Below are 9,382 nucleotides of genomic sequence, written 5' to 3'. Positions count from 1 at the left end.
TCTCCACAGTGTACACACAAGCAGCACATGTTAGAACAGTTTGATGGGAGAAGTTAACTTAGCTCTTTGAGGAATGTAATTAACATGTTTTACTCAAAAAACAGTTTCCACATTCTCAAAAGCCTTACCATAGTTTTACACAAGCAGCACATGTAAAACAATGGCGTCTTGAACACCAGACGGGAGATTGTGGCAGCGTCAGCAGGCCTCTCTCCCTCCATAACAGTCATTTGGCCAGTCGCTCCCTTCCCCAGCCGCAGGTCGGCTGGCGGGGGGTGGGGACCTGGACTCGTCTGGGCAGGACATGGGTCACCTCGCCTGGGTGCAAAGATAATTTTTAAAGTGGTGACTCCATCCGTGGAGGTAGTGAATTGGTGAGCAGTTCGCTGTTTGCTGAAGAAAAAAGGATGCTGAGGCAGTCTGTCCTTCAGCCTGAAGGGAGCATGAAAGTTGTTGAGATTTTTCACTAAAAACATGGTTCAAAATATGAAAAAGGGAAGTGCAAATGACAAATGATTGGTGGAATGCCAGAATAAAGCTACATGTCAGTATGTAATAAATTATAAGCAATAAAAAAAGTACAGAAAGATGCATCAGTGTTACTATGTCACAGCAGTAGACAATTTAATAAGTTGTAGGGCAGGACCACATTACTATCACACATATATAAATGCCTGTTTGTTCTCATTTTCCGTGACCCACGCTCATTCCCTCATTTCTTTCTCTCCTCTCCCATAGCCTCTCTCGTATCCTGCAGATACACTCATGGGGGTCTCCCAAGCCTGGAAGCCATGGTGGGTCCTCCACGAAGCCTTTCCCACATCACAGCCGTAATCCTGTTCCACCATTCCCATCTGCTTCTCACTTCTCATACATTTCATATTCAATAAACACTTAGATTCACACCTAAGTAGATGGCGTCATCCCCGTTTGTCAACTGTTCCAAATTACAATGACAGAAATGATATAGAATAAAAATATGAAAAATGTATTAGGGGTGCATCATTAAAGGACGCAAGTAACTCTGAGCTGCAGGTGTTTCAGCACACACCACTCGACAAACATGTCCAGAACACTTGGTCTCTGCTGATACACCCCACAGTAGCAGTCCGAGGTGTAAAGGGTAAACAGTACAGGAGACAGGAATATCCCCTGTGGAGTTCCGGTGCTGGACATGCTGGTGTGAAGAATCCACCAGCATGTCCAAAAAATTAAAACACCTGTTTCTATAACACAAAATTATGTTTACTTTGTGGTCTTTTAAATGTTTTTTTTTGTGAAACACCGTTTCTCTAAAAATTATTAAAACGTGACAAAGGAACATTATTTTCCGGTTTAACAAATTACAACTCACAGAAATATGTCTTCTGTGAGGAATTGTGAGTAGGCATTGTTTAAGTATGTTATGTGATCTATAATATCACTTTACTTTATTTTAGGGATACCATTTGTGATTTGAGAGTTCATTAAGCCATCCTGTTCAATTTTAGATTCTTTATCACATGTTCTTTCATTTATCATGCAGCATCAGAACTAACATTCTGGGCTCTGCATGCTGGTTGCCACGCAGTTTCACACAGTGTGGGTTTTCCAACTATTCCTTTTTTTCTCCCCAACAACAGAGCTTGCTAAATCTGATAAAACACGCTTGAATCAGTCTGGATAATCTCCTTAGATAAAAAGCTTTGCTTGTAGGGTAGTTTCTGTCTTTTGTTTTTAGTATTTATACCCTCATATTTTCAAGTAGCAGTAAAAATAGATGAGATGTTGCGTCATTGACACAGTTAACACTCCAACATCCAACCCTCGTCATCACTGTTCACATTTCTGTTATATCACAGCTCTCTTGTGTCACCCTCCTTGGAGCGTTGTAGCTTCTAACACTGCTCTTTTTCCCTAAATCAATGCAATATAGTCCCCTATGTGAAATAAATGTGGCACTTGATGTAATTGCCTGAGGAGCACAGTCACTTCCCAAATGAAAAATATGCTAATTACTACAAACACTGCATAAATGTAATTTCTTGCTATATGAAAATGACTGGCAGTCATGAGCATGTGCACATCCACACACATGCTAGGTGTACTCCAGAAGTTAGAAAATATCCATGCATACACATATACGGTAAACAAGTACACAGAAGAACTTTTCACTTCCCTTTCTACTCTTTTTAACCTCTGTCTTTTCTATTGATCACAACAATACTGTGCTATATACATATAAGCAGTGCCTTGCGGGAAGTTCTGTTCGCTCTGATCTTTGGAAAACTTGTGTAAGAATCCTTTTGAGTTTACATGTATGGATGTTTCCCAGTATGTAATATCTACAATTCATATTATCCATTCTGTATGGGTAGCATACCCTCAGCCCTTGAGCTGTGTAGTTTGTGCATTTGTACATGCATGTTTCCACATGCTAGAGAGTCTGTCCCGGCAGGCTTGGGATCAAGCTTTGTTACAGCAGCAACCACAGTGCTGATGTACATTTGGGAATGAACCGTAGCCTGTGTACAAATGAATCCTTATCAGCTGCAGTGGGCGGCATTTTGTATCCAAACTTACAAAGTAACCTTGCAATGGAAGCAACACATATCAGGGGGAAAAAATATAGGTAATCAATACAGTATCACACAGGCATATCCCCCCCTCTATGAAGAGGAGTTCTTCACAATAACAGGCAAGGTTTCACCCTGGGGGTGCAACAAAGACATGCCAGTGGTATTTATGTATCTATGAATATATCAGTTTCTATGCGAGAGGACAGACCTCCCAGCGAAAGTACTTAAAAACAAACAATTGTGCAATTTCAATTATCCCAAGCTCAGCAAAAAGAAGCAGACTGTGCTCCTCCATTAATTTTATCAGATTTTTTCCTGGCTTATTAGCTTGATTCTCAAAAAGCAGCCACATAAAAAAAATATTTCTCATAACATAGGCTATAATAGCCTATATTTAATAAATTGCATCCACCTGACACAAATATTTTATGACCTGTTAAATGTATTAGTGAGAACTATGTGACATACTATAGACTATGTGTATAAATGTCTTCAAAAGTCAAGATACCTAACTAAATCAGCCTATTTGACTATGTTGGACGAGGTATTAACTTGTGCATCAAATCTACTGAGATGTGTTACACAACAAGGAGATTGTTTATTTGGGCCTGCCACACTCACAGTGCTGAAAATTAAATAAGAAATGATTTCAAATGATTGGATCATTATAACTTTGAAATGTTTTCTCTCTAATCTATTGTGAATAAAGCAAAAGTTAAAGAGTTTATTTTTCTGTACAATGTTGAAAAGGCTCAGATGACCGTGCTCACTAAGCTGACAAGATGAGAAATAGAAGAGTCAGAGAACTCAAATGCACATCATGTGATATACTCTTGCGACTGTGACATACTGTAAATCTAACGCACCTTAGCAGTAAGGTGGTATATTTAACCTGTCAATACCCTGCCCCCTTTTCTCCTCTGCTAGCTTGCAGCTTCACGGTGCATTAGCTAGCTAGCTAATGGTTGTTGGGTGTTTATCTTATTAGCTGTCGGCTTCAAACATGCACTTTCCAAAGATGGATTTATTCCACTGCATCACGTCATCAAGCTTGCTAACATCAGAAAGGTATGAGCTATTGCTAGTTGTTTGTTAATGTCCTTGCTGGCTTCTAATATGTGCTCTATGTCTTGTGTTCGTGCTGTATTTACACTCAGCTGCCAGGTTAATTATACACCTAACTAAAACTAATGAAGTGGGCAAACAATGGGCCTTTTTCACAGCAGACATTTTGACTCTTATTACAGAAAAAACACAGTAGTAGTTAATAACCTTATGCTCTGTTCCATTTACTGTTTCAGTTTGTCATGCTTGAGCACACAGATCTAATGAACCTGGGAAACCTTAATGGAGTTAATGTTATGGTTGATTGTAGATACTGTCATACCGGGAAAACCACAGGTGTCAAAATGTCTAACATGAAAAAGGCCTATTCATTTCTAGTAAGTTAGTGACTCAACTAACTTTTCCTTAGCTAACTTTTCTTTTGGTGGTTGTTTGGCATGTGTATTATGACACTTCCATACTTTTGACATTGTTAGTTGTGAAATATGACTACTAATGTTTCAGTATTTTGTGTTTTTATGGGCTTCATTGGTTTGGAATAACTTATTTCCATTTCACGCTTTCCTGTTGGCTCTACAAGTCTGTAGCAAAGAGTAAAGTTATATATTTGCTTTAGGGATTGAATTTACAATTTACTTGTTATTGCACAAAGACCATTCTCTTTTTTATTTTTTGGCTGTAATATTGTCTTCATTGGAATCTCAGCCATGCTTTTGTTATAGTCTCCTTTTCCTCACACACTTCATATTTAGCTAAGCATTAGGATACAGAAATATGTCAGCTCACAAGCAAATGTTTTACTGCATGTGATGTTTACTGTACCTCATAAGTAGGTACAGTGAACCACTGAGCTTCTTCTTTTGTATGCTATATGCTACTGCCAACCTTGAACTAATATTGATGTCCTGATTGTCTGATGCTCATCAATGTTACATAACATTTCATAATTTAAAGGTCCAGTGTGTAATATTTCTGAAGATTTATTGACAGAAATGCAATGTAAGATCCATAATTATCTTTTCAGTTGTGTATAAAGACATTATATAATAAACTGTTATGTTTTTATTACCTTAGAATGAGATGTTTATATCTACATAACAGCGGGTCCCCCCCTTCCATGGACGTCGCCATGTTGCATCTAATTCAGCACCGCTATTAAAGTATTTATTTTCTTTATTTTTTGCCACTATCAAAGTAATCACCATAATCTGGCTGTGGGCCAGATATTATTGTTGGCTGGCAGTTTTGGCGAGGATCCATAATAACCCCTTGTCAGTATTTGCATAAACTTTATCTATTATGTGGTTAATAATGGACTGTGGTGCAGAAACAGTGACAGTGTTTCACATTCTTGGCTTACTTTTTCCATGTTATCTGTCATTGGCCAAGTCGCAATAACCTATACTTTTACTGAATAATTTAGTAAATATAATTTCTTAATAAATATACCTAAAGAAACCTCATTTCTTGACTGGCTTCTCTCTCCTGTCTCTGAAGGGACACCTTTTGTACTCTATCGGCCACCGTAGTATACCCTTTGAAAGGGTTGGGGGCAGTGGTAGACTGGAAAGTTGGTTGCAAATCACAACCTCACCACTAGATGCCACTAAATCTTACACACTGAACCTTTAAAACTGTCTGCTTCATTTCATAAATTGAAACTATCTGCTGGAAGTCATGAATTATGGCTTTTTTATGGCATTTAATATCCCTAAGTTGATTATTACCTGCTGCATCACTGATGTGTCTTAAGCTGTGCAGACATTGTGCATTTTTATTAATCTTTTACATTGTGTTAGGCCACTTGTAATCAACCATTCTCCACTCCAGGGGTGAAAATGAACTTTTTGGCTCACCTTCCAAGGTGTCACATTTACATTTGTTTCTCTTCTTTTAATTGAGATAATACGGTATTAACAGTGTTTTCTAAACTTACAAGATACATATTAATCATTCAACGTAAATCTCATCAATGCTCTCTCTTAAGTGCAATTTATACTTCTGCGTCAAATTGACGGCGTAGGTGACGGTGTAAGCTACGGGGCTACGCAGAGGCTACGCCGTCGCCTGACGTGCACCTCCTCAAAAATGTAACTACACATCGAGTCAATGCGGACCGTAAGCTCTGTGATTGGTCGGCTGGGTAGCCTCGCAATGCCTCCGAGCCGACTGGAAGTACCCTATGTGAAATCACACACATTTGCTGGATAATGCTGCAAACTTTTGTTCTGTATTAAGCAAAAGCGACTTTTATATGTGGATATTTTTTTTCCGCGTTGATCTCCGTATGAAAGCGGCTACACTCTCCCCTCTTTCCCTTTGCCCACCCCCTTACAAATCTATGCCAATCCAACACAAGTAACATGAAACGAACATAAACAACAACCAATGAATGCCCCTAATCCGTGTGTTACACAATTTTAGATCCTTTGGTAACCTTGGACCAATTTAAGTGTGACACACAACAAACAAGAATGCTTGTCTGCAGGTAGTTACTGTCAAATACTGTTATTATATGTCGATATCATGCCGAATACATTTACCCGCCACTGTGGCGGGTAGCCTTCCAACCTTTAGCCGCCAAAACGGAAAACCTACCCGCAATTGGCGGGTGTTAATTTTCATCTCTACTCCACTCCCTGAACCTGAACCTGCAACTGCAACCAATTTAACTCACACTGAATGTAAGCACAGAACCCCCAGTGGTTTTGTCCACTGACAATTCCAGTAACGTTTATTCAAACAAAATAGCTGCATCCTCAACAATGTTGACAAAAAAAGAAGACGCGAAAGGGAGACTTACTTTGTGCAATCAGGCTGTTAGGATTGGCGATGGATCAGTGGATACGACACTGAAGATCTGGGTCCGATTACCACTGCCACATATCCACAAATGTGTCCCTGAGCAAGACACTTAAGCCCTAGTTGCTCCGAGGCGTGTGACCTCTGACATACAGTAAATAGCAATTGTAAGTCACTTTGGTTGAGAGCATCAGCTAAATGAGTAAATATAAATGTGACTTTACTATGATCGGAAAGTAAAAAGGAAGATGTAGACAATATGGGCCGCAGTGAAATTATTATGTTTATATCACAGGTCAGTCAAGACTACAGTTTTAGCCACAACATGTAACCCCACCACTACTCTAATATTTTTTTAAAAACTCATTGTCATGTCTTTTGATAGCATAAGTGGAACTGCTCAAACTGTAAGATACCCAACCAAATTTCTGCCAGAAATTCATGCTATGGTGTGAGAGCCAAATTGTTGATCTTTCAGGCAATTGATCTAGTGACATGACCGCACTCAAACTGCATGTCAAATGACCACTCTGGCAGAAATTCAGCCCAATTCTAAAATCTGTACAGCGTCTGCCCAGCTTTAGCCTGCTGCTGCATATCAGGTGGATTGCTGCTTTAGATTTATCCGCCTCATTTCACTAGATGTTTCCCAGAATGAGGAGGTGCTTTGATTCAGAAATGCATCATTGTGGTTGGTGTTTGGCCCATATATAGTAGATTCTAAAAACTGGCGTGGTGGGGGTCTGTATCTGGTGCTGTTTTGGGAAAAACTTTATTATTGTCACCGTGTTGCTGTGCTGAGCTTGTTAAGAACAGTGATGAGGTCAGAGCCATGTTTTTACATGTTTTGTGTTCACATAATCCCAGCGAGGTGTCTGACTTTGAAATAGAAAAGTACCGAAAAATTGTGATGACTCGCACATCTTAATAATTCAACATATAGGTGGTCACATCATTTTAAACAAACTTCTGGACATAAAAGCCAATATAAGACGAACGATCGCTCTGTTATGTGCTCAGTTGTTCCAAGTCTTCAGCCTCTCTGTTTTCCAGACAATTAAACGAAAAGGTTTCCATCCCCAAGTTCAGAGCTCATTTAACCAAATTAGAGAACAAATTACATTAGTAATGAAAAGTAATTGAGCATCCTGTAATTAAATCCAAGACAAACGGGCCTGTCAGCTCCACTTTTATTCAACATTTGGCCATATTTAAGTTAGAATTCCCCCATTTGTCAAATCAAATTCTTTAAATTAAATGGATGTCTTGATAGCTGAATTAAGAAATGACTGTTTGATCAGCATCTTGACTTTCTACCTGACTCTTGTCTGGTTTTTTTTTTATGTACGTTTTGTAGCACTTTCCTTTCTTGTTCACGTTATTACAGACTGCACTTTGCTGACCTGATTTTTGACTGGCTTCATGGCAATTTATCTGTAAATGACTGACTGCCTGCTTGCCTGACTGACTGATTGGCAGGATCAAACCAATTTAAATGTCTGTATGCCAGATGTGGCAGCTAACATAGAAAAAAAAAAAGCAGCTTAGTCTTGAGAGCCACGCTCACATCTGCTAATCCATCCTTCTATGGCATGCGTATCATGAAGCAATTAAGGAACAATTGCTTATAATACTCTAACAGTTTAAATGTGATTGCTAACCAGTTGTGGGAGTTTGGCAGGTGTATATTTATGATTGTGTGAATTGAATGGCCTTAAAAGTCCATAATTTACGGCTGTTTCTCTCTCTCTCTCTCGGTGGAGCTATGTAGTTGATCTGTGAGTGTTTTTGCCTCTTGAACAGTGTGAGGGAGAAACAAATGGCATCAACAGTTCTCTTCCCTTAAGAGTGTGATGAATTCCCTGCACTCTGATTAGGCCATGCAGGTTTGTCTGGCCATTGCTCGACATAGACAATAAGCCCTAAAAGGCTTTACTAAATGGCCAGGGTGCAGTCAGTGGGGGAGAGAGATGAGGTGAGGTGGGGTGGGGGGATGGGGGGGAACCTGTCATAAAACAAACAAGAGTGGTAGAGGGAGCAAGAGAGTGAGGTGCAGCAGAGATGGAGGGGAGTGTGTCGTTTCCTGGAATAAGTGGCTTTAAATGGCTGTGGAAAACAGTTAACGAGTCTGACCTGTTGGGGAACCAGAGGGTAGGCGGCTGTCAGGTCAGGCATGGCAGTCTGGGCATCTGTGTGTGTATGTGCATGCTGGTGCTGTGTGTGGCCATGTGTATTTATTTGTTTGACTTCGGTACCCAGCAGTCAAAATAATACAGAGTTCACCTGTCGATTAAGTCTCCAAACAGGAGCTCCACTGTGCCAGTCTCTTCTGGCCCATAACGACCTTAATAATTGCTGCAGGCAACACTGCCGATGGTAACCTGCCTTCATATCTCTCTCTGTGTGTGTGTATGTGTGTGTATATTTTTTAATAGGAGGATATACACCAAGATGTCGGTTTAACTTACGAGTGTGACGCTGATTTAGTGTGACAGACATACTCGGCTACAAACACACAGTGACTTCCTGCAAGTACATGGCGTTGTCTGCCCCAGATTGCAATTAACCCTCAGCAGAACGAATGTGATTTTGAAGTGGAATATTGAACATGGAGTACAGAGCTGATTTTACAGCGTTCTCTTTTTCCTCCACTGTGTTCAGCACATTGAGGTTTTTCATCACATCGTGTGTGATCTCTATACAGTATTTATAACGCAGTTTAATCTGATGGCAACCTAAAGTTTGTTTAAATATATATATATTTTTTTAAACTTCCTCTCAAAAAACCAAATGCCAAAAGGCTGCTAACTCAGTGGGGATTCAGACGTTTTGTATATTTTATAGCTGAAATAAAACATTTTCTCACATGTAAGGCAGTTTGCTTTCAGCAATTCTGATTATTAAGCTAAATTTTCCTCCCATACCGTGCAGTTGCCCTCAGGCTGTATAACACCTAC

Source organism: Micropterus dolomieu, linkage group LG23 (genome assembly GCF_021292245.1).
Source record: "Micropterus dolomieu isolate WLL.071019.BEF.003 ecotype Adirondacks linkage group LG23, ASM2129224v1, whole genome shotgun sequence".
Taxonomy (NCBI): domain Eukaryota; kingdom Metazoa; phylum Chordata; class Actinopteri; order Centrarchiformes; family Centrarchidae; genus Micropterus; species Micropterus dolomieu.
This window is presented reverse-complemented; position numbering follows the sequence as displayed.